Source organism: Pogoniulus pusillus, chromosome 10 (genome assembly GCF_015220805.1).
Source record: "Pogoniulus pusillus isolate bPogPus1 chromosome 10, bPogPus1.pri, whole genome shotgun sequence".
Lineage (NCBI taxonomy): Eukaryota > Metazoa > Chordata > Aves > Piciformes > Lybiidae > Pogoniulus > Pogoniulus pusillus.
Genome location: NC_087273.1, coordinates 15,654,378 through 15,678,434, shown reverse-complemented (window position 1 = coordinate 15,678,434; position 24,057 = coordinate 15,654,378). Strand labels below are relative to the sequence as shown.

General features: G+C 44.4%; 1 long non-coding RNA gene across 2 annotated transcripts; it reads right to left on the bottom strand.

The window, feature by feature from the left end:
- Nucleotides 1-1,323: 1,323 nt before the first annotated feature.
- Nucleotides 1,324-23,786, bottom strand: LOC135179000 (uncharacterized). Of its 2 annotated transcripts, none has more exons than XR_010303837.1 (3): nt 23,691-23,786; nt 11,484-11,654; nt 1,324-1,401 (listed from the first exon to the last, which is right to left on the bottom strand). It is a non-coding gene; the product is annotated as an uncharacterized LOC135179000 (long non-coding RNA). The 2 variants fall into 2 exon arrangements; XR_010303838.1 differs by lacking the exon at nt 23,691-23,786 and adding an exon at nt 22,084-22,172.
- Nucleotides 23,787-24,057: the final 271 nt, after the last annotated feature.

Genomic DNA, 24,057 nt, shown 5'->3' with positions numbered 1-24,057 from the left:
CCATCAGAAGAACTGAATGCCTTGAAAGAAAAAAAGCTTTCAACGGATGCTGCCTGAAATTCAGATCTTAATTCATTCCAGCTATGCTTGGGCCTCTTTTAGATTCTTTTTTCTGTGAACATTTAAGCAAGAAAATCATTGCCTGTAGAACCCAAAATTTAACTACACAAGTTCCATGTTCATATCAGATAAGGTGTATTTTTTTCCTATGGAATGGGAATGTAATTGAAGTGACAAGGGGTAGAAGGGCAAATGTTCCAGAAAAAGCTTATTAGAGCCCTGCAATAGGAGCAATTGAGCACTCCAGAAAAGAAATACCATTCATATAACAAGTAGGGTATGTGTAGACATCCTATGTGATACTGAGGAAACCAAAATACCTGTATTTATATATGCAAATATGTCCTATATATTATAAATGCCTATACCTATATAAAAAGGATATGTTTTTTACAACTCTGCTTATCTTGAAGGTGACCTACAAACATTTACTTGCTTAGTTTCTGGAGTTTTCTCCCCTTAAAAAGAAGATTTCAGAATGACTTTGGACTCCCAAAAACCTGCTGCAGACAAAAGCCAGTACTAGCAACCAATGGCACACTTACACCATCAAGGCCATCAAGGTGATTGCAGAGGCCTGTAAAGAATATGAAATACTTCCATATCCAATGCACACATTGAATTAGCACCCCCAAAGGCAGCTTCACAAGCCAGCAAACCAAGTGGTGACTCAGCTAATGCAGAAAATGGCAAGGGACACACTGTGGCTCAAGCCTCCTTACTCAAAGGTGGGTAAGTCACATAACTGCTTAAAAGAGAGTGATGCCTATTTCCTTTAGACATTCATCAGACACTGGCCCTTATTCCCAGAGAAGTCACTCAAAAATAATGATTCTGGTTACAATAAATAGATTATGGGCTGTGAAAAGGAAACAATGTTCCAGCTAGCTTCAAACTAGCACAATAATGAAAAGACAAAAAGACCTTTAATAAATCTACTCCAATATAACAAAAATTACAACCCACTCCTTTCTTTGATGGCTTTTTCTTTCCAGTGCAGTGTGGAGTATGCCATACAGGTGTCCTATGTGCAATGGGAATACTTAGCCACTGGACTGTGCAGTGTCTTGCTCACTTTAACTCCTGTCTAGTAATATAGACTAGCAATGATCAGCATGTGCTCAGCAACAGTACCATACCTAACAGCCTCATCCTTTCTACCATTCTGTCATACAATGCCTCTGCTGAAGGAGCTCAGAGACAGGTACTCCATTTGATGACATATGCCTAAAACCAAGACTTCCTTACCTCATACATGCTTGTGTGCACATCAAGCTTGAATGATCAGGTGAGTGAGATCCATTTCCTTCTCACTGCTTCCATACCAGAAGTATCACATAGCTGCAAATAGTAGCAATGAGTCAACATAATTGATTCTCCTCTTCCTTTTCATCAGATTTCTCGGTACTGGGTAAAGAACAAGGATTTTGCTGGCACTGCAGACTCCTTCTCAAGCATAAAGAACGGCAGCTGGGCCACCATGCAGAAGCAGGAGAGATCTGTGATTTGACATAGACATACAGGGGGTTGAGTCTGTAAATTCATGAGCCCTTTCACAGACTGCTGATACCAGTGGTAGTAGCCAGTGTCTCATGCCCCACAGGAAGTTCAGCCCTTACTTACACTAATATCAGCTTCTATGCTTTAACATAACATTTAAGCCTGTGCAATCACAGATGAGATTTTCAAACCCAACTTTTCTGACTGCAGAAGAATTTATGCAATCAGATCTTACTAAATCATTAACAAAAATTTTTTTTAGCTATTAAGAACAAAACAAAACAAGCTGTAAAGAGAAAAGGTTTTTCCATAGCAGAAAATAAATCATTCTTGCGAATGCATTCCCTGGAATCAGTCAGATTCTGAAATATCATGGGTGAGCAGGATTCCTGACTAGGAAAAAGACAATAAGCAGTGCAGGTACCCAGTCAACCCTTCCTGTAACCACGCAAACTGGTAGCCTGGTAACTTCTTTCGTTCAACAGGGATGCTCTGATGAATGCAGTCATTCAGCCAACATGCTAGGCATGCTGCATCTCCTTTTACTGTATTGGCTCTTTTAACGGCGAACCTGAAATCACTTGCAAACTTTAACAGCAGCTTTAAAATCACCTACCTACAGGGTGGGGGGTGCTAAGAAGAAAATAATTCTTCCTATTTATTGGATTTTTGTATGGAGAAAAACAACAGCAGGATTTGAAAGCACATTTGTTGGGGAAAAGAATTTTGTTAAAGACAGAAAACGCAGTGGGGCTTTGCTCCAAATTCCCTTGCTGATAAATGAACACTAATGCTTAAGCCCTTCTAATGAAGATGAGTTTACCATGGAATAAAGTTGTCAATGATGAGCAGAAAATAGAGCATTTGTAAATACAATGTAACAGGGAATGATAAAGCACATCCAATTTATGCAAAGATGTGCTTGCAGCGGTACGATAAATAATATCCGCATAATCAATTACTGGAAAAAAGGCAGGCTGAATAAATTGTTTTCTGGCAATTTATGGAAAACAAGCCTAACACAGGGAAAAAAAAAAAAGACAATTTGACTTTAGTATTTTAACAAGATTGTCTGACGAGCACTAAAACCAAACTTACTAATGACTCAAAGGACACAATATTTATAACTGTCTATTCTCATTAGGAACAGAAAATTTGAAGTAGGGCAGATGCAAAATTCCCATGGTTTAGGGTAGAAGGTAGGATAGACACAGTGTGATAATACAAATATATACATAGATTTGCTCTTTCCTGTACCTGGCAGTCTTTGCTTTAAAAATGCATTCAGGTTGAGAGAGGAAGCCAGAGGAAAATGCATATTTCAGGCCCATCAATAAATAATAATAATGAGATACTATATGCTTTGGAATTCACAACAGTAGATTTACATTTAATGGTTGGACACCACACCCACTGGCCTCAGAAGAAAAGGCTTTATTGAGATGGGTAAACAAGCCTTTAAAAAAAAATCCCAGAATTACTTTAAAACTGATTTGGGAAAGTTGAAAAGTATATAACTGCGGATGGGATTTGGGAAAGCCAAGAGATGACTCAATGTGAGTTAGCTTGCTTGACAACCCGAGCTTTATTGAGAGCATCAGGCTTCAAGTTACAGAGCATACACTTTTAGGCTAGGGTGAGCAAAGTGAGCACAAATCCAGCATGCAATGTGGTACATCTAAAGATTGGAATTTGCATGTTCCTGCTATTTCCCTCCTAATCTGGACACAGTCCCACAGAAGCTGTTTATCAGAAGGCTCAAAGGCAAATTCCTTTGAGCTTCTTCACATACACTGCTGTGGCTTAACTGTGCTTCAATACTCAGACCTCACGTCAAGGGCTTGATTGCACAAGCTTCTAGGGGCTTGTGTCCCCTCTTCATCAGCCAGTTCCCAACATAGAACCATTCGTTTTCACAGCCATTTGTTTGATGATGCTAAATATCTCTGTGATGCATGTAGTGGTTCTAGAAAGCTTTGGTAACTGTTTGGTATACCAAGAATATTAGACTGAGTGGGAAAAAAAAAAACATTTACTATCCAGATAGTAGCTGTGGAAGAAAACATTACTGAAGAGAAAAAATTCCTCAACCCCTCGCCCTCCCAACAATAAACCAGATATTAAAAGGAGAGTATCTGGGAGCTGACAGTACATATAACACTTGCCCTTAAGGATATTCAAATGTTTGTTAGTATCATAGAATCATAGAATCAACCAGGTTGGAAGAGACCTCCAAGATCATCCAGTCCAACCTAGCACCCAGCCCTATCCAGTCAACCAGACCATGGCACTAGGTGCCTCATCCAGGCTTTTCTTGAACACCTCCAGGGATGGTGACTCCACCACCTCCCTGGGCAGCCCATTCCAATGCCAATCACTCTCTCTGTCAAGAACTTCCTCCTAACTTCCAGCCTATACTTCCCCTGGCACAACTTGAGACTGTGTCCCCCTGTTCTGCATAAAACCACTAGACAACCAATTTAAAAAAAATATTCAGCAGTCCTTCAGTCTATGCAGGACATGAAAATTCACATCACCTCCAGATCCAGTTTCCTTGTAGAACACTCTATGATGCCTGCAGCATACTAATAAACTAAACACTGCTTTAATTTTGCTGCCATTCCAGCCTGATCAAAACCTCTCCATTTATCCATGGAAAAGGTACAGCCAGGTTCCAGCAGGCTAAAGTATGCTGTATGTCCTCTTTACATGACACAGCCCTAGTTTCATCAGCTAAGCAGATGAAAAGAAAGAAAGTTGATAGTCAGTGCATATGATGCTGAGTGCATGTTTGATTGTGACTGAGAAGAGAGTGTCTGGAATCTGTCTTCCTTAAAATTTGCCACTGACAACAGGACTCTGGTAGGTGTTTGAACCTATACACACTATGATATCACAGAATCATCGAATGCCAGGGTCTGGAAGGGACCTCGAAAGATCAGCTGGTCCAGTTCCCCTGCCAGCACAGGATGACCTAGAGCAGGTCACACAGGAACATGTAGAGACAGGTTTTGAATACCTCCAGAGAGGGAGATTCCACAAGCTCCCTGCGTAGTCTGTTCCAGTGCTCTGCACCCTCACAGGGAAAAAAATTCTTCCTTAGGTTCACATGGAACCTCCTATGTGTCAACTTCTACCCCTTGCCCCTTGTCCTGTCACTGGGCATCACTGAGAGGAGGCTGGCTCCATCCTCCTGGCACTCCTTACATATTTATAAACACTAATGTGGTCACCCCTCAGTCTCCTCCTCTCCAAGCTAAAAAGCCCCTCTTTTAACAGTATCACAGTATCACAGTATCATCAGGGTTGGAAGAGACCTCACAGATCATCAAGTCCAACCCTTTACCACAGAGCTCAAGGCTAGACCATGGCACCAAGTGCCACATCCAATCTTGCCTTGAACAGCCCCAGGGACGGCGACTCCACCACCTCCCCGGGCAGCCCATTCCAGTGTCCAGTGACTCTCTCAGTGAAGAACTTTCTCCTCACCTCAAGCCTGAATTTCCCCTGGCACAGCCTGAGGCTGTGTCCTCTCGTTCTGATGCTGGCCACCTGAGAGAAGAGAGCAACCTCCTCCTGGCCACAACCACCCCTCAGGTAGTTGTAGACAGCAATAAGGTCTCCCCTGAGCCTCCTCTTCTCCAGGCTAACCAATCCCAGCTCCCTCAGCCTCTCCTCGTAGGGCTGTGCTCAAGGCCTCTCACCAGCCTCGTCGCCCTTCTCTGGACACGCTCAAGCATCTCAATGTCCCTTCTAAACTGGGGGGCCCAGAACTGAGCACAAGATTTTCAATGACCAATGCACAATCTGCATGTTTCAAGGTAATTATACCTTGATTAGCCATGGTTTGATTAATGGAAACATTTGGTTGTTCAGAGGTCTAACATGTCCCCAGAGGTTTCACTTCAGCCCATAACTCTTCAGGCACTGGTCAGGCTTCACTGCCTGAGTGCATATGGAGTTACTTCCTGAAGTCTTTACACCTTAATTCTGGACATTAAGACTTCACTGCACAAAGATTTATGTGCTGAAGCATGGACCTCACATAAGGACTTCTATACTAAAAACCTGAAAAGCTGCTCTCTCTTCCTGACCAGGCAGCAATTACACACACAGACAGAGGCTAGAAAGGGCCTAAGCAAGACTCCAAAGTAAGCCAAGCAGGTGCCAAATATTAGTCATAGAATCAGTCAAGGTTAGAAGGGACCACAAGGATCATCTAGTTCCAACTCTCCTGCCATGGGCAGGGACATCTCACACTAAATCAGGTTGCTCAGAGCCCTATCCAGCCTGGCCTCCAGGGATGGGGCTATACCACCTCCCTGGGCAACCCGTTCCAGGGTCTCACCACCCTCATGGGGAAGAACTTCTTCCTAACATCCAGTCTGAATTTCTAGCTTTGTTCCATTCCCCTCAGTCCTTTCACTACTTGACACCCTAAAACATCCCCCTCCAGCTTTCTTATAGGCCCCCTTAAGATACTGGAAGGCCACAATAAGGTCACCTCAGAACTTTCTCCTCTCCAGACTGAACAGCCCCAACAGTCTCTCCTCATAGGAGAGGCACTCCAGCCCTCTGATCATAGAATCATAGAATCAACCAGGTTGGAAGAGACCTCCAAGATCATCCAGTCCAACCTAGCACCCAGCCTTATCCAGCCAACTAGACCATGGCACTAAGTGCCTCATCCAGTCTTTTCTTGAACACCTCCAGGGACGGTGCCTCCACCACCTCCCTGGGCAGCCCATTCCAATGCCAATCACTCTCTCTGGCAAGAACTTCCTCCTAACATCCAGCCTAGACCTACCCCGGCACAACTTGAGACTGTGTCCCCTTGTTCTATTGCTGGTTATCTGGGAGAAGAGGCCACCCCCCACCTGGCTACAATGCCCCTTCAGGTAGTTGTAGACAGTAATAAGATCACCCCTGAGCCTCCTCTTCTCCAGGCTAAACAGGCCCAGCTCCCTCAACCTCTCCTCATAGGGTTTGTGCTCCAGACCCCTCACCAGCTTCGTTGCCCTTCTCTGGACATGTTCCAGCACCTCAACATCTTTCTTGAATTGAGGGGCCCAGAACTGGACACAGTACTCAAGGTGTGGTCTGACCAGTGCTGAGTACAGGGGAAGAATAACCTCCCTTGACCTGATCATCCCCATCCTCAAAGAGCCTTTTAAAGGCTAGAGAGTATTGAAATGGTGACACACACGGGCTTCATCTGGAGAGTCTCCACCTTATAGAAATGTGTGTGTGAGAAGGTTAAGGAACTCCCACAGGTAGGAAATGGCAGTGAATGAAGGTGTATGCAACTTGTACTACAGGCACATCAGACACATGAAATGGTAGAGCTTCATTCATCACGTCCCTGCCACATGAACTACAGGAAGCAGTGTGTATTTTATGTATCTTCAATACCAGGAATTGACAGGAAAGAATGTCACAGTTCTGGCAGAATCTTCTGGCATACCAGAAGTGTCAAGCACCTTTGGGAATATAAGTCATTAATTTCAGTTCATGCTGATGGAAGCTATGGACAGTGTGTCCTTGCTGAACAGGGAAACTCCTTACCCTACCTAACATGGAAGGATGTATGACACATAGCTGCCATTTCTGAGACAGCCTTTTCCACACGTGGACTTTTAGGGACATCCTATGTGGGGTCAAGAACCTCTGTGTGGAAAGGGAGAGGACATTACCAGCACCATTCAAATGTTCCAAGTGAACATAGTATGAAGCTTCAATAATCTCTATTGCTATCCTGATTTTGAGCTGATTTCACAGTGGGACACTGCTGCCTGAACTTCAGTCCCCCTAAATAATGCTTGGAGGTGGTTGCAAACAGCATCATCAGACACTAGGGGGACAAGTATTGGAACACTGCCACAGCAGGACCATACAGACTAGCTCAGGTCGCACAGGAACACATCCAGACAGGACTTGAAAGTCTCCAGAGAAGGAGACTCCACAACCCCTCTGGAGAGCCTCTTCCAGTGCTCTGGGGCCCTTACAGTAAGGAAGTTCCCCCTTGTGTTGAGGTGGAACCTCCTGTGCTGCAGCTTACATCCATTGCTCCTTGTCGTATCCCAGGGAGCAAGGGAGCAGAGCCTGTCCCCCCACTCCTGACCCCTAGCCCTCAGATATTTATAAACATTTAAGTCCCCTCTCAGTTTTCTCTTCTCCAGACTAAACAGCCTCAAAGTCCCTCAGCCTCTCCTCATTAGGCAGTGCTCCACTACCCTAATCATCCTTCTGGCCCTCCACTGGACCCGCTCCAGCAGATTCCTGTCCCTCTTAAACCAGGAAGCCTAAAACTGAACATGGTACTCAAGATGAGGTCTCACCAGGGCAGAATAGAGGGGGAGGAGAACATCCTTCAATTGGCTGGACACTCTTCCTAATGCACTCCAGGGTCCCATTGGCCCTCTTGGCCACAAGGGTATATTGCTATCCCATGGACAACTTTACTATCATATGTCTGGTTCGTGTAAGCATTAGGATCAAAATCTCTTCCCTCACTGGAGAAAGTGCAAAACTAAAAGCTTCTAGCCCTCTGACCTCATCCAATTCCACATGATAGAGCTACCTGAGCAAAACCTTAAAAGTAATAGTCTAAATTGATGGCTTAACAGAAGAATTTGGTATCTGGGATTTTGAAAGAAAAAGGTGAGAAATAAGTTGTCATTAGCAACTAAATACATTAACCAGCCTTAGTTGATGGGATTTTTTTGGCTAGATAATGTGTGCTTTGAAAGTGCTAACAACCTTAAGCTGACAGCAGACAGCACTAAAACTACCACATGTAGGGAATGGAAATAGTTGTGACTCTATTACCTTCACCTGTGAAATACCAGCTGTATGCATTTTGCTGCTTCCTCTGAGCTCCCTTTCCAACTCTGCTAGTTTGAAGCTAGCTAGATGTATAGGGTTAACACTCCTGGGGGAGTGACCCTGAACCTGACCCTGGGGGTCTTGGCCCCTCCCCAGGGGTGGGCCACACTCCAGGTGATGGTTAGCCCACTCCCCCCACTTCCTGTGCTATAAAAGACAGAGGAGTTTCCTGTCTCATTCTCTCCTTTCCTGCGTTCACTCATGACCACACACCCATACTGCATACCAGCACACCACGTGGCAGCCACGAGGCAGAGACACCATCACACAGCTCGGGTTGTATCCATCCCTGTTTGTATTTTGCTGTTTTCCCTTCCTTATCCTTTGTAAACTCCCCTACCTCCAATCCCTTTTTCTAAGTTATTGTTAAACTTTTCCTTTTTAACTTCCAAATCGAGTGAGATTGATTTATTTGGGTGTCCCTACCTTTATCTCTCTCCCTGTCTTTTGGGGAAAGGAGGGGGAAGAGGGGAGGGCACTCTGTAAGTTCTATAAATTGTCATTGGGTCTACTAAATTTATAAGAGTCTCTGGGAACCTGCATTTGAACCCAAGACACTAGAATGTTTTGGTGAGAAGAACTAGATTACAGGCTGTGAAAGGAAAACAATAGTGATGTCTACTTCACTCATAGGCTTGCTGAGATGCATAAGAACTAGAGTGTAAATATAGATTAGGGAGTTGCTCTTTGTCTGGGCTGTGGGCTGCATTTCTCTCTAATCTCACCTTCTGTCTCTTTGCTTAATCCACTTGCTTCCTAAGTCCCCTGGCTGACCTCCGTTCTTCCTTGGGCACAAGGCAATGTCTGGGGTAAGGTAGAGGGGTGGGAGAAGGATGGTTGGGAGCCCCTCCTGGGGACTCAGGTTTCTGAGAAGGCTGTTGTGTTTCTGTATTACCTTTTTCCTTGTATATTACTGTATATACTGTAAATATCTGCTTGTATATTGTGCTAAGCTGTAAATATAAGCTTCATTCAATTTCCAGAGCAGGCTGAGTCTAGTCTGGGTGATTTCCAAAGTGTGGGGGGTGGGTAACACCCAAACCACCACATGAACAAATCAACCACATAACTACTCAGGAGGAAGAAAACAGTGGGAAAAAGGAGGGGTTAGAGGATATATTTTGTGATGTGCATAATACAGCATTGGAAGTCTAATAAAGTTTGGGATTTTTTTAAAGCTAATACCAAAGCCTAACAAAAGCATATTAAACATAAGACATGTAAGGAAATAAACAAAAATAAGTGGAGAAGCTAAATATTGATTTCCTTTTATGTAATGCTAGTGATGAGCATTACTTCTTTACGTGTTAGAGCTCTAACAAGATGCATGACCCAAGCATTCACAGCCTTCTGCTGCCATAAAAATGATCTGAAGCTGACTGCCTGTGAAAACTCATGCAAGGAAACTTTAGAGGCAGAACTAAAAACCAAGCAAAAATCCCATGGTGACATGAAGTAGCCCTAACTGCACGAGTGTTGATTAATTTCACTTGCTAACATGATTTCTTGAGATCAGCAGTATCACCTAGCAGTAATTTGTGAAGTTACTCCCCACTGTATAAACTGAGAGATCTGATCATCCTAAAATAGAGGTTGCAACAAGTCATGAAGTCCACCACCCATCTTTCAGCTGCACTTAGTGTAACTGCAGTTGGCAGTGGACACATTTCTGATGAGTTTTCTAGGTTCCCTGTTCTGTGTGGAGAAGCAAATTGGTAGGAAATGCTGAAAGACATCCTTGAATACCCTTCACCTTAGTGTGTTCCTTACCAGCAGCCAAGGATCTGGGCTATTAAGTTCAAAGGATATAACCTATTCAAACTTTAACATTCCATTTAATATTAATTTATAATTGAAATCTTAAAGGAATGAGAAAAGCTTTAATATTTTTATTAAAACCAAGTACGTTTGTAACAATCTGAAACTGCTGCAAGAGCTTTTGGGATGAATATTTCATTAATGTAATTTTTCTTCTTTATTTTAAAAAGAAAAATCTTGGGAAATTTAGTGAAGGCAAAGTCTTTATCACAGTATCATCAGGGTTGGAAGAGACCTCACAGATCATCAAGTCCAACCCTTTACCACAGAGCTCAAGGCTAGACCATGGCACCAAGTGCCACGTCCAATCCTGCCTTGAACAGCCCCAGGGATGGCGACTCCACCACCCCCCCAGGCAGCCCATTCCAGTGTCCAATGACTCTCTCAGTGAAGAACTTTCTCCTCACCTCCAGCCTAAATTTCCCCTGGTGCAGCCTGAGGCTGTGTCCTCTCGTTCTGGCCACCTGAGAGAAGAGAGCAACCTCCTCCTGGCCACAACTCTCCTCAGGTAGTTGTAGACAGCAATAAGGTCACCCCTGAGCCTCCTCTTCTCCAGGCTAAACAATCCCAGCTCCCTCAGCCTCTCCTCGTAGGGCTGTGCTCAAGGCCTCTCACCAGCCTCGTTGCCCTTCTCTGGACACGCTCAAGCATCTCAATGTCCCTCCTAAACTGGGGGGCCCAGAACTGAACACAGTACTCAAGGTGTTGTCTAACCAGTGCAGAGTACAGGGGCAGAATGACCTCCCTGCTCCTGCTGACCACACCATTCTTGATGCAGGCCAGGATGCCACTGGCTCTCTTGGCCACCTGGGCACACTGCTGGCTCATGTTCAGGCGGGTATCAATCAGCACCCCCAGATCCCTCTCTGTCTGGCTGCTCTCCAGCCACTCCGACCCCAGCCTGTATCTCTGCATGGGGTTGTTGTGGCCAAAGTGCAGCACCCTGCACTTGGAGCTATTGAACCCCATCCCATTGGACTCTGCCCATCTGTCCAGGTGGTCAAGTTCCCACTGCAGAGCCCTTCTGCCCTCCAACCCAGCCACATCTGCCCCCAGCTTGGTGTCATCTGCAAACTTGCTGATGACTGACTCCATGCCCTCATGCAGATCATCTATGAAGATGTTTGGTGAGACACAGAATGTAGTCTAAGCTTAGCTTCCACGCAGAGCCCAAACTTAAGACAGATGCTTTTCACAGTGTGAGAATATGCTTTACATACCTTGCCATATATTTCACTGTAGCAGATTCCGGCATCCTTGTTAGTGTTTGCACTGACCCCCACACACGAGGGATAACAATGGGATTAGCTCCATTACCTCTTGTGTTTTAGGAGGTGATAGGTCTATTCCGTTAACCCGAGGTTCTTCTTTCTGCTGTAATTTGCATGTAGCTAAGAAAGAAAGGCTTCATGTCAATAGTGCAGCTAACAGGAGATGACAATTTCAAAAACAATGGTTGTGAAAAAATAACATCCCTGACACTTCAAAGCAGGAATGTTTTCCACAAGAGAAGAATCCATAATGCATGCAGAAAACAGAAAGGATGCTGGGGATGTAGCTCCTGGAAGATTCTGAAGCATTGTTGCAGAGTACAGGAAGAACCAAGCACTGTCTAAACAGGGACCAGTGCTGTCAGCTGTGCAGCTTTTCACAGGACCACAGGGTGTTAGGGGCTGGAAGAGACCTCCAGAGATCATCAAATCCAACCTCCCCGCCAGAGCAGGAACATAGAATCTAGTGCAGGTCACACAGGAACACATCCGGACAGCGCTGGAGAGTCTCCAGAGAAGGAGACTCCACAACTTCTATGGGGAGCCTGTTCCAGTACTCTGTGACTCTTACAGTTGTCAAGAAGCTCTTCCTCATGATGAGGTGGAATTTTCTGTGCTGTAGTTTATACCCACTGCCCTTTGTACTATCACAGGGCACAACTGAGAAGAGTTTGTCCTCTCCCTCTTAACCCCCAGCCCTCAGATATTTACAAACATTGATTAGATCCCCTCTAAGTCTTCTCTTCACCAGACCAAACAGTCCCAGGTCCCTCAAGCTCTTCTCCCAGGGCAGTGCTCTAGCTCCTTCATCACCTTCATATTCCTCCCTTGGATTCTTTTGAGTAGATCCCTGTCCCTGCTGAACTGGGGAGCCTAAAACTGAATGCATTATTCCAGGTGAGTATTTTCTCACCTCTTGAGAGTTTTTTCTGACTTTATGCTTCTGTGAATGAAATTAGATATATAATTTAGCCATCTTGAAGGCAACTGTGGCTTTTAGTAAATGAAACAATCCAAAGACCAAGAAATTTCACTTAGTTCTTGTAGACTTACTCTGTAATACACTGGGAAAAGAACAAGACATAGAATGCTTTGGTCATTTGTAAAGCATACAGTTTCTGGAAAAGGAAGACTGGAAGGGAATTTCCCCTGAATTACATCAATGGGGAGAATAAAGGAATGGTATTAGTGTAGATACAACCCTAAGGTTATTTCCAAAAGCATCATCCAAAACTAGACAGACAGAAGACATTTGTCATTGTGAAGGTGGCAAGACACTGGCACAGGTTGCCTGGAGAGGTGGTAGACATCCCACTCATGGAAACTGTCAAGAAGAGGTTAGACAGATATGATCTAGCTGAAAATGTCCCTGGTCACTGGGTGGGAGGCTGAACTAGATGACTTCTAAAGGTCTCTTCAAATTCAGACACTTCTACGATTCTATGTTCTCACTTTTCTTAATGTGTGGACATTTCTCCATAGGTTTGGGTTAACTACTGAGGAAAAAAGGAGCAAACTTGCTTGACTTAGCTGAAGAATTCATAGTACTCAGCTATGCTATGGGTTGGAGTGGATCCCTCTCCCTATAACTTATTGTAAATATGCCCCTGAGAGCAAACCCACCACAACTCAGGATTTGGAAAGTTGGAAAATGAAATTGTATTTTTATAGTCAGACTAAATATAACAGCATAACAAACAAACAAAACCCCAAAGACACAACAAAAACTAAACAATCCGCAGAGTATTACAGAATACAGTGACCTCAGAGGGAGCAGGGATTAAGTAAGCAGTGTGGGAAAGCCAAGGTACTGCATGGCCTTATTGAAAGCATTAGCCCAGTTTTACATGGAAAAGCAAGAGGAAATATATTAAAGTGTATATCTGAGCTCTTTCAAAACAAGCAAGGGAAATTAAGAGCTCTTTCTCTTCCCTGTGAACAGCTTTTGAAGTGTGTTCCTACAGAACTCCTACAGAGTGTGAGAACTTCTGCACGGAGCATACCTCTAAGCAAGGCAGAAACACGACTGAGATGAATTATTTTAGAGAGGGAAAGGACCATTCACAGAAAATCTGGCACAGTGCTCCTGCTGTCTAGTCACTAATATGGAAAACACAGAGACACATTTAATTGCACTGGGAGAGTGCTCTTCTTTTTTACACCTTGCTCTAGCACAGTGGGGCTGGTAATAAGCACAACTGCTAGGAGTAACTGCAGTATAACCAACAACCAAAGCATGTGCCTCAGTAATTGTAAGAACCCTCACCACAAGAGCAAGGGAAGGGTCCTGCACCTGGGCTGGAGCAATCCTCACTATGCAGACTGGGGGAGCAGGTGATAGAGAGCAGCACTGTGGAAAAGGACTTGGGGGTGCTGGTGGAAGAGAAGCTGGATGTGAGCAGACAGTGTAAGCAGACAGAGTGAGCTTGCAGCACAGGCTGCCAATGGCAGCCTGGGCTGCATCAAAAGATGTGTGGCCAGAGATGGAGAGAGTTGCTTATGCCTCTTTACTCTCTGGTAAGACTTCACCTGCAGTACTCTGTCCAGGAGGAACATGGACCTGATCCAAAGGAGGGCCATGAAAATGATATGGGGTTGGAGCACATCTGCTGCAAGGACAGGCTGAGGTAGCTGGGGTCGTTCAGCCTGGAGAAGGCTCCAAGGAGACTTAATAGCAGCCTGCCAGTGCCTGAAGAAGGCTACAAGAAGGATGGAGAGAGGCTGTTCTGCAAAGGCCTGCAGTGACAGGATGAGAGCAATGGCTTCAAACCAGAGAAGAGGGGATTGAGATTGGATGTTAGGAACAAATTCGTTACTATGACAGTAGTGGAACACTGGAACAGGTTGCCTGGGGAGGTAGTTGGGCCCCACCCCTGGAAATATTCAAGGTGAGGCTAGACAGGGCTTGGGGCAGCCTGGTCTATTTGAGGATGTCTCTGCTTACTGTGGAGAGGGGAAAGGCTGGACTAGATGACCTTTAGAGATCCCTTCCAGCTCAGACCATTCTGTGATTCTATGATCCAAAGCTTCCTTTTTCTTACTACTTTTAGTGAATCTATGGCAGTTAAACCATCTGAGATTCTGACCCAACCTCCTGAGTCCTCCCTTGGTGTGAGTAAAATAGCTTCTAAAAAGTGTAACGCCAGAAAACGTGGGGATCTGAAAGTATATCAGTTTTTAGTGTTGTGTTTCTAAAACAATTAGCAAGGGCTTCAGTTCTTAAGAAAACACTGACAATGGCCATTTTTCTTGTACTATATATTCAACTGGGAGTGTTCCCAGAGAGTTTAAAATACTTCTGTAACAGAGTTGCCCTCCTCAAGCTTTTGGAGCTTAGTAGAATTCATACAGAAGCAAAGGGAGCTTTAAAACAATAATAATTGGAAAACAGATACAACAGACTGGAAGGGGACAATTAGAACACAGAATCTGAGGTTGATTTATGTGGCTAGGTTCCTATATCCCTTTAGGGCTGTTGTGATGGTTTGGCTGTTACCCACCCTCCCACACTTTGGAAATCACCCAGACTAGACTCAGCTGGCTCTGGAAATTGAATTAAGCCTATTATTTACAGCTTAGCACAATATACAAGCAGATATTTACAGTATATACAGTTATATACAGAAATATACAAGGGAAAAGGTAATACAGAAACACAACTCCCCTCCCAGAAACCTGAGTCCCCAGGAGGGGCTCCCAACTGCCCTTCCCCCTTCTTACCCTCTCTACCTTACCCCAGACATTGCCTTGTGCCCAAGGAAGAATGAAGGGTCGGCCAGGGGGGTTGGGAAGCAGGTGGATTAATCAGAGAGACAGAAGGTGAGGTTAGAGAGATGCAGCCCAGAGCCCGGACAGAGAGCAACTCCCAACTCCCCACTCCCTAATCTACATTTACACTCTAGTTCTTATGCATCTCAGCAAGCCCATGGGTGAAGTAGACATCACCATTGTTTCTCTTTCACAGCCTGTAATCTAGTTCTTCTCACCTGTGCTAGTCTGAAGCTAGCTAGAATGCTTTGGTGAGAAGAAATAGATTACAGGCTGTGGAAAGAAAACAATGCTGATGTCTACTTCACTCACAGGCTTGCTGAGAAGTGTAGGAACAAGAAATAAAAACATTAGATAACACTCTTGGCATCACTCTTGCTGGGGCTGCTGGCTGAGCTGCATCTCTCTTGCCTCACCCTCCATTTTGGGCTAATCCACTTTGCTTCTTAAACCTCTGGCTGAACCTCCATTCTTCTTTGGGACTGGGGTAAGGTTGAGAGGGGCAGGGGGAAGGTGAAGGGGTAGTTGGGAGTCCCTCCTGGGGACTCAGGTTTCTGGGTGAGGAGTTGTATTTCTGTACTACCTTTTACCTTGTATATTTCTGTCTGTAACTGTATGTACTGTAAATATCTGCTTGTATATTGTGCCAGCTGTAAATATAAGCTTCATTCATATTTCCAGAGCCAGCTGGGTCTAGTCTGAGTGATTTCTAAAGTGTGGGGGGGTGGGGAACACCCAAACCATCACATCACCAAAACATTGTAGCTAGCTTCAAACTAGCACAGCCATGTCCTTTTTAATATGGCTATTTTAGGGTTAGGATCAGAACAGGTGGAGTTCCCACAGCCCCGTCTCTGGCCATTTGGTTTCCCCATTGCTCGGGGGCTTCTTGTTTGTGTGACACCTGATCCTTTTCGCTGCCTCCTAATAACCACAATGGGTTATCCTCCTTATCACACCCTAGCCCCTACCTCCATTGTCTTTAAGCTCTGAATCTTTTGATTTCTCCTACTGCCACAAGGAAAAAACTGAACTTGCCCCATGAACATCAATGGTTGCTTAAAACATTTTTTTTTCTTTATTCTTTCTTTTACTGTTAGGGCTTCCAGGATTTTTTACTGTTTGATGTTGAGCCGTATGGACATGTAGAGAAAAGATCAAAGTAGACTCCTGGTTAATAAAACTCAGCAAAAGTTACTGCACAAAACGCTGGTAAAATTAGACTTCATCAAAGAATCATGGATGGCCAAGGACCAAGGGGAAACATTAAAAATCAGAGTAGAAATATGTTTTATTCCAAAAAAAAAAAAAGCAGAAGGGGGAAGAAAAATTTGATTTTAGAAGGGCAGCAAGGAAAGATGTTACCCATCATTATCTAATTTCATGTTTTAGTTTTCATACTGGTTTACAGCTGGAAGGTAGATTAAAAAGTCTATAACTTAATAATGCAGTTAGTGCCTAATGAGCATATCTGCTGAATTGAGAGGCAATGTTTACATTTGCTATCGTGGCACTTTGTAGTTAGATTAATTGATGAAATGTGGAAAATATATAGTCTTATTTCCAAGAAAAACAGCAACAAGAAGGTAACCTTTAAGTGGAAACATCTATTTTTAAATGTTTTTGTTTGGTTGGTCTTTTAGAACACTAGAATGAGCTACTTTAAAGCAGCCTATCTGTTCCTTTGTGAGGAGTTCATTAGACAGATTGTGCATGAGAAGGTGACTCTGTTCCATATTAGACTACTGCTACTTTTAATTTCCTCTCTAGCAGTGTCCACACCAAGCAACAAACATTCTGGTAAAAGGTGCATTTAAAAATTGAGACTAAGAAGAAATAAACTCATTCCATAGGAAAATTATGGCTAAGCCTCACAGCTAAGGCTGTACAGCCTGTTGGGACAGCAATGTGCCCTGATGGCCAAGGCCAGTGGGATCCTGGGGTGCATTAAGAGGAGTGTGTCTAACAGATCAAGGGAGGTTCTCCTCCCCCTCTACTCCGCCCTGGTGAGACCTCCCCTGGACTATTGCATTGAGTTCTGGGCTGCCAGTTCAGGAGGGACAGGAAGCTGCTAGAGGTAGTCCAAGGGAGGGCTACAAAGATGATGAAGGGGCTGGAACATTGCCGTGGGAGGAGAGGGTGAGGGACCTGGGGCTGTTTGGTCTGGAGAAGAGAAGATTTAGAGGTAATCTAATCAATGTTTCTAAATACTTGAGGGCTGCGGGTCAAGAGGGAGAGGACAAACTCTTCTCAGTTGTGCCCTGTGTTAGGACATGGTGCAATGGGTATACACTACAGCAGAGGAAATTCCACCCCATTATGAGGAAGAGCTTCTTGACTGTAAGGGTCACAGATCACTGGAACAGGCTGCCTGGAGAAGTTGTGGAAATTTTCCACCCCTGTCTGGATGTGTTCTTGTGTGACCTGCACTAGATTCTATGGTTCTGCTCTGGCAGAAGGTTTGGACTTGATGATCCATGGAGGTCCCTTCCATCCCCTACCATCCCATGATGCTGTGATCTGATCAATTTGAAATCATACTTGCAGTAGTGTCAGTTACTGTCAGTTACCTTGCTATTGCTATCAATGACAAATCTTTCCCAAGAGTACTAGTAGTTAGTATTTTCTGGCAGCTTCACACACTGCCTGTTTGTGTAAGGTGTAGTTCCTCCTACATGCTTAAAATGCCACTTTTGAACTGAGTGTGTCCTTGCATCAAAAACCAACGAGTACCTGTGTTACTCTTCCCATACTTTCCTTTACTCCAACAGTTCCAGTCCTCTAAACATAATGAAATATTTTTGCCTGTCTCTCTGCAGTACTACAGAGTGCCACAATTAATTTTTGTCACACTTTTGTATTCCATCTGGGCAATCCAAAACAGGAAGCAGGGTTCAAGGTGAAAACACTGCAGATTTTATGGGGCTGTTCTATTCCACTGGTGACCAACTGTGCTTCCTCCAGCTCTTCACATGAACTGACCTCCACTGGCTTGGCTGCTACTGGACACTGAAAAGGTGTTTCATTACACTTGTCCCAAAAGATACTATTTTTTTTCTCCAGATAACCAGACACTGACAAGTGGAGTAGATTGTATCTGACGTGGGAACTTTATTAAACTAATCCCAAAGGAAAAGTAAAGGGATGTGAAACAGTGTGGTCCTCCTCTGTAACGATCACAAAGTGCTGTTGAAAGAGTCCAACCCAGTAAGACTGCAGAATTTGCACACAAGTGCAGGACAACGACACTGAGCTTCCTCTGCAAAGCCCTAGGAGCAAGGATTCAGTGGTGTTAAGAGCCCTTCAGATGAGGATTGAGAAAGTCAGTGGCATTCCCTTAGAATGAAATCCAAGTCCCAGCCTTGCCTCTCAGACTGCCCAATGTGCCCTGTTTGCTGGGCAGGAGCTGAGAAGAAAAACCTTTGTTGCCCAGTGAGAAATAATTTTCTTGCTGACTTTGGGAAAACTGACCTTTCCGAGGTTAGAACATGCTGGAAAAACAATCTTCTCCTATGGAAAAGAGAACGATAGGACCAAAAGAAAAATAAAGCAGTGCCACTAGGTGGAGGAGGAAAAACCTGGCTTCCAATTAATCCTCTGGGGACCTATGGAAGAGCCAGCTGCCTACATCCCTTGAAGACCAACCAATTACGGCTTTGAACTGTGAGGTTGACTCTTCTCCTCTCCCACCCTGATCACCCACTGCAGGAAAGATAATTCAAGAAAACTTGTGGCAGCCCCACAGGAGTACTAAGCTGCTTGCATTTCCTTGCAAACTCCTTACCCATAGAATTCCTGTTCCTACAGTCTGTCCATCCTGCACTGGTCAGACAAAAGCTGCTGCTTTGCCGTGTTAGGAGGGTCAAATGTTTCCCAAACTGTGACAGTTGCTGGCAGCAGCAGAGATGACTGCTCTTATTCTTTCAGTGCATTTTGAACTCTGATTTCAATTGCTCTCACTCAATGAAACTCAGAATTATAAGACAGGGATGTTGTCTCTCTTCAGCAAGATTCTGCAAAGGAACCATCCAATGTTCCTGTGTGAAGTTGTTACTTTTGATGATTAAGATTTAACTAGTTAAAAAAAAAAAGATTTAAAAAAGAAAGAAAGTAAAAAGGAAAACCAGGTGAACCAACTCCCTAAACATTCAGAAAGCACAAACCCTCTATCTGAGATGAAGTCATCTTTCACTTCCAGTGTCACTGTCATGGATCACAGTATCACAGTATCATCAGGGTTGGAAGAGAACTCACAGATCATCAAGTCCAACCCTTTACCACAGAGCTCAAGGCTAGACCATGGCACCAAGTGCCACGTCCAACCTTGCCTTGAACAGCCCCAGGGACGGCGACTCCACCACCTCCCCGGGCAGCCCATTCCAGTGTCCAATGACTCTCTCAGTGAAGAACTTTCTCCTCACCTCCAGCCTAAATCTCCCCTGGCACAGCCTGAGGCTGTGTCCTCTCATTCTGGTGCTGGCCACCTGAGAGAAGAGAGCAACCTCCTCCTGGCCACAACCACCCCTCAGGTAGTTGTAGACAGCAATAAGGTCACCTCTGAGCCTCCTCTTCTCCAGGCTAAACAATCAGTTTTTCAGAACTTCATGGGGTTTGGCTCCCCAGCATTCTTTAACTTCCAGGTCCAGGATCCAGTATTAGATTCTATCAGTAGAAATTTAAAAAATAGAGGTTTGTACCCATTTGTGATGATTCCTGGGGAAGAATTTTATTCAATGGCTATTTGGCAGTTTGGATTCTAATCCCCTTTCTTCCTGGTGTGTAGTCACAGCAAAAGCAGACTACTGTTAACCAGTTACTCACTAGAAATACTTTAGCAGCAGAAGTTTTGAATCTCATATGTGTTCAAGTAGCTGCCCAGAGGAGGGCAACAAAGCTGGTGAAGTGCCTAGAGAATAAATCTTATGAGGAGTGACTGAGGGAGCTGGGGATGGTTAGTGTGAAAAAGAGGAGGCTGAGGGGAGACCTCATTGCTGCCTACAGCTACCTGAAGGGACAGTGTGGAGAGGCTGCTGCTGGTCTCTTCACACAGGTAATTAGTGATAGAACAAAATATTAGGAAAAAGGTTTTTATGGAGAGAGTGGTCAGGCACTGGAATGAGCTGCCCAGGGAGGTGGTGGAGTCACCCACCCTGGATGTGTTTAAGTGTTGTTTGGATGTGATGCTTGGGGATATGGTTTAAGGTGAATCTTGTAGAGTAGGGTTAAAGGTTAGACTTGGTGATCCTGAGGGCCATTTCCAACCTGGATGTTTCTGTGATTCTGTGAATTAGATGGCATTTCAAATCTTTCCATACCTCAACAAATATTTTCTGATCAACTCTCTGGAGTTTTTCCTTTCCTCTTTATATTTTAAATGTGTTTTTTTTTTTCCCCTTTGTTTTTCTTTTGTTGTTTTGTTGTTGTTGTTGTTTTGGGTGTTCTATTTCACTTCCTTCTTTTATTTTTTTTCCACATTCTCTCCCATTTCTTCCAACCCCTTTCCCTCATTTTTTTTCCTATCTCACTCATTTTCCTTCATTATTTCACCTGCTTTCTTTGATACTCCCAATTCTTTCACTCCATCAACCTATTGATTGGCAAGTTGATGTATTGCTCTGAAAGGGTTCTCTAAAATAATTCCAATAGCACAAGAAGATTTAGGTGTCTAGAAGGCATGCTCATTTTCAACCCATTAAAGTGTCACTGGCACACTCAAATTGCTGGAGTAGAGGGACAATGCTACCTTCTGCTTCTTAAGAGATTGTAAGCTTGCCAAATAGGCACAAATGATGTGCACCAGAGTCATACCCATCACAACTGCAGTCTGTACACTGTGCTGCTCAAATTAGAGTCTGCTGCCAGATTGTTTGAAGGAGTATACAGGGAAGTACACAGCTGTGGCAGTCTCTAACAAAATGAATAATGCAACATCAACATCTGTAGGAGTTTTGAAATGCTAAATGTTCGGATATGAAGCCTTTGCTGAGGACACAGATGGTAATGATGTTGCTGTTCTTGCAGTGCTTCCCACCAGAAATGGACAGATTTCCATAATCAGACTGGACTGCTAATGCCTGAAACAATACTTTCCTTTAGCAGCAGCAGCTCTGGATGTGTCGCGGGATGATAAATGCTTGCTTTGTGGGTCGCATTTAATTCCAAGCTTTGTTAAGCTAAAGAAATACGATAATGAATATGGGCACCTTCAAGCACGAATACAGATGCCAGCACCAGTTGATAGCACTCAGCAGCTGAATTTAAACTGACAAGCCAAGTTAAGGTAGAATAATTAAAATAAATTTTCCATTCAATGCAAAAAGCCTAAGAAAGTCCTAGGTTTACCTCAGCAAAACACAAACAACTCAGGCAACTACTCCTATCTGCACAACAGTGTTATTGCATGGGATTCTCTGTGCTTCCCTGCTTTTTCATAGAATCATACAAACAGTCAGGGTTGGAAGAGACCACGAGGATCATCTAGTTCCAATCCCCCTGCCATGGGCAGGGACACCTCACACTAGGGCAGGCTGTCCAGAGCCTCATCCAGCCTGGCCTTAAACATCTCGAGGGATGAGGCTTTCACCACCTCCTTGGAGAACCCGTTCCAGGGTCTCACCACCCTCATGGGAAAGAACTTGTTCCTAACATCCAGTCTGAATCTACCCATTTCTAGCTTTGTTCCATTCCCCTCTAGTCCTATCACTACCTGACATCCTAAAAAGTCCCTCCCCAGCTTTCTTGCAGGCCCCCTTAAGATACTGAGAGGCCACAATAAGGTTACCTCGAGTCATCTCCTCTGCAGACTGAACAGCCCCAGCTCCCTCAGTCTCTTCTCATAGCGGAGCAGCTCCAGCCCTCTGATCATTCTTGTGGCCCTTCTCTGGGCATGTTCCAGCACATCCATATCCCTCTTGTGACAGGGGCTCCAGAACTGGACACAGTACTCCAGATGGGGTCTCACCAGTGCAGAGTAGAGGAAAGATCACTTCCTTTGACTTGCTGGCCACACTTCTCTTGATGCAGCCAAGGATCTGATTGTCTCTCTGGACTGCCAGAGAACAGTGCTGGCTCATATTGAGCTTCTCATCCACCAGTAACCCCAAGTCCCTCTCCTCAGTACTGCTCCCAAGCCAGTCACTGCCCAGCCATAATAGGTGGTTGGAATTTCCTCAGCCCAGATGCAGGACCTTGCACATCAGTTGAAACACATCAGTTTCCACTGCCTCCTGAAAAAAAAAAAGGGAGTTGGACTCAGTGGTCTATGTAAGGGTCACAGAGCACTGGAACAAGCTGCCCAGAGAGGTTGTGGAGTCTCCTTCTCTGGAGACTTTCCAGCCCTGTCTGGATGTGGTCCTGTGCAACCTGAGCTAGATTATGTGGTCCTGGTCTGGCAGGGGAGTTGGACTCAGTGGTCTGCGTAAGGGTCACAGAGCTCTGGAACAGGCTGCCCAGAGAGGTTGTGGAGTCTCCTTCTCTAGAGACTTTCCAGCCCTGTCTGGATGTGGTCCTGTGCAAGGTGAGCTGGATTATGTGGTCCTGCTCTGGCAGGGGGATTGGACTCAGTGATCTCTGGAGGTCCCTTCCAGCCCCTAACATTCTGTGATCCTATGAATAAAACCAATTTGTGAATACAAGCAAATAAAACACATCTGTTCAATCCCACTATTTTAAGGCATCAATGAAAGTGAGGAGGATATCTTGTAATTTATTCTTTGTCTGTTAGCTTTTCCCATCAATAAAAATGGTGTTCCAAAGGAATTAAGCAAATGCAAAAAAAGGGGAAAAAAAAAAGCTTTTGCTCAAATTAGATGATGTCTCTGGAGTCAGGAAAAAAAAATCTGAAAGACCAAATGGAAAAATGAACATAAAGTTAAATGGTGCTGAGAGGCAGAGGAATTATAAGAAGCTAATAAGGAATGGAATGACTATATAAAAGAAGGCTCTGAGAGAAGGCATGATGTCACCAGTCAGCTGCAGTTGTAGGCTGAACACTTGATCCCAGGCACAACTTATCTTCTTAGCTGGGATAGGCTCTCCAGAAAGTTCAAGGATTATTTCCTTTGTGCACTGACACAGCTGAGACAACTATGTTGGAAAGTTTAAAAGCTGTCCCCAAGCTGAAGAAGAATATTTGAAAAGCTTAGGGAGCTGTGAAAAAGGTCAAAGCCCAGGAAGCCTGTCCAGAGAAAGAAGGAAAATGATGCATGGTTTTCAACAAGGGTTCTTGATTAACCATATACATAAATGCATCCATTTCAGTCACTCCCTTTTGCTTATTTCCTTTAATCTTTAGAGGATGATCAGAACTTCAATCAGAAGAAGACATAAACAGCAGTTACATTTCCCATTTAAATGCAGAAAAGATGCTCTTCAGAGACCACTACTCACCTCGGTAAGGCTCGGAGTTCATCACAAGCAGGCTGTTTAAGCAAGCAGCATTATTTCCCCAGGCAGAGATGAAACGTGCTTAGTCCTCTGAATGCTCTGCAGCCAAAGCTGAAAGGCAAGACAAGTTCCTGCATCACCCACATTGCCGCCCTCAGGAGCTGCTTCACAGATTCACAGAATCAACCAGGTTGGAAGAGACCTCCAAGATCATCCAGTCCAACCTAGCACCCAGCCCTAGCCAGTCAACCAGACCATGGCACTAAATGCCTCATCCAGGCTTTTCTTGAAGACCCCCAGGGACGGTGACTCCACCACCTCCCTGGGCAGCCCATTCCAATGCCAATCACTCTCTCTGTCAAGAACTTCC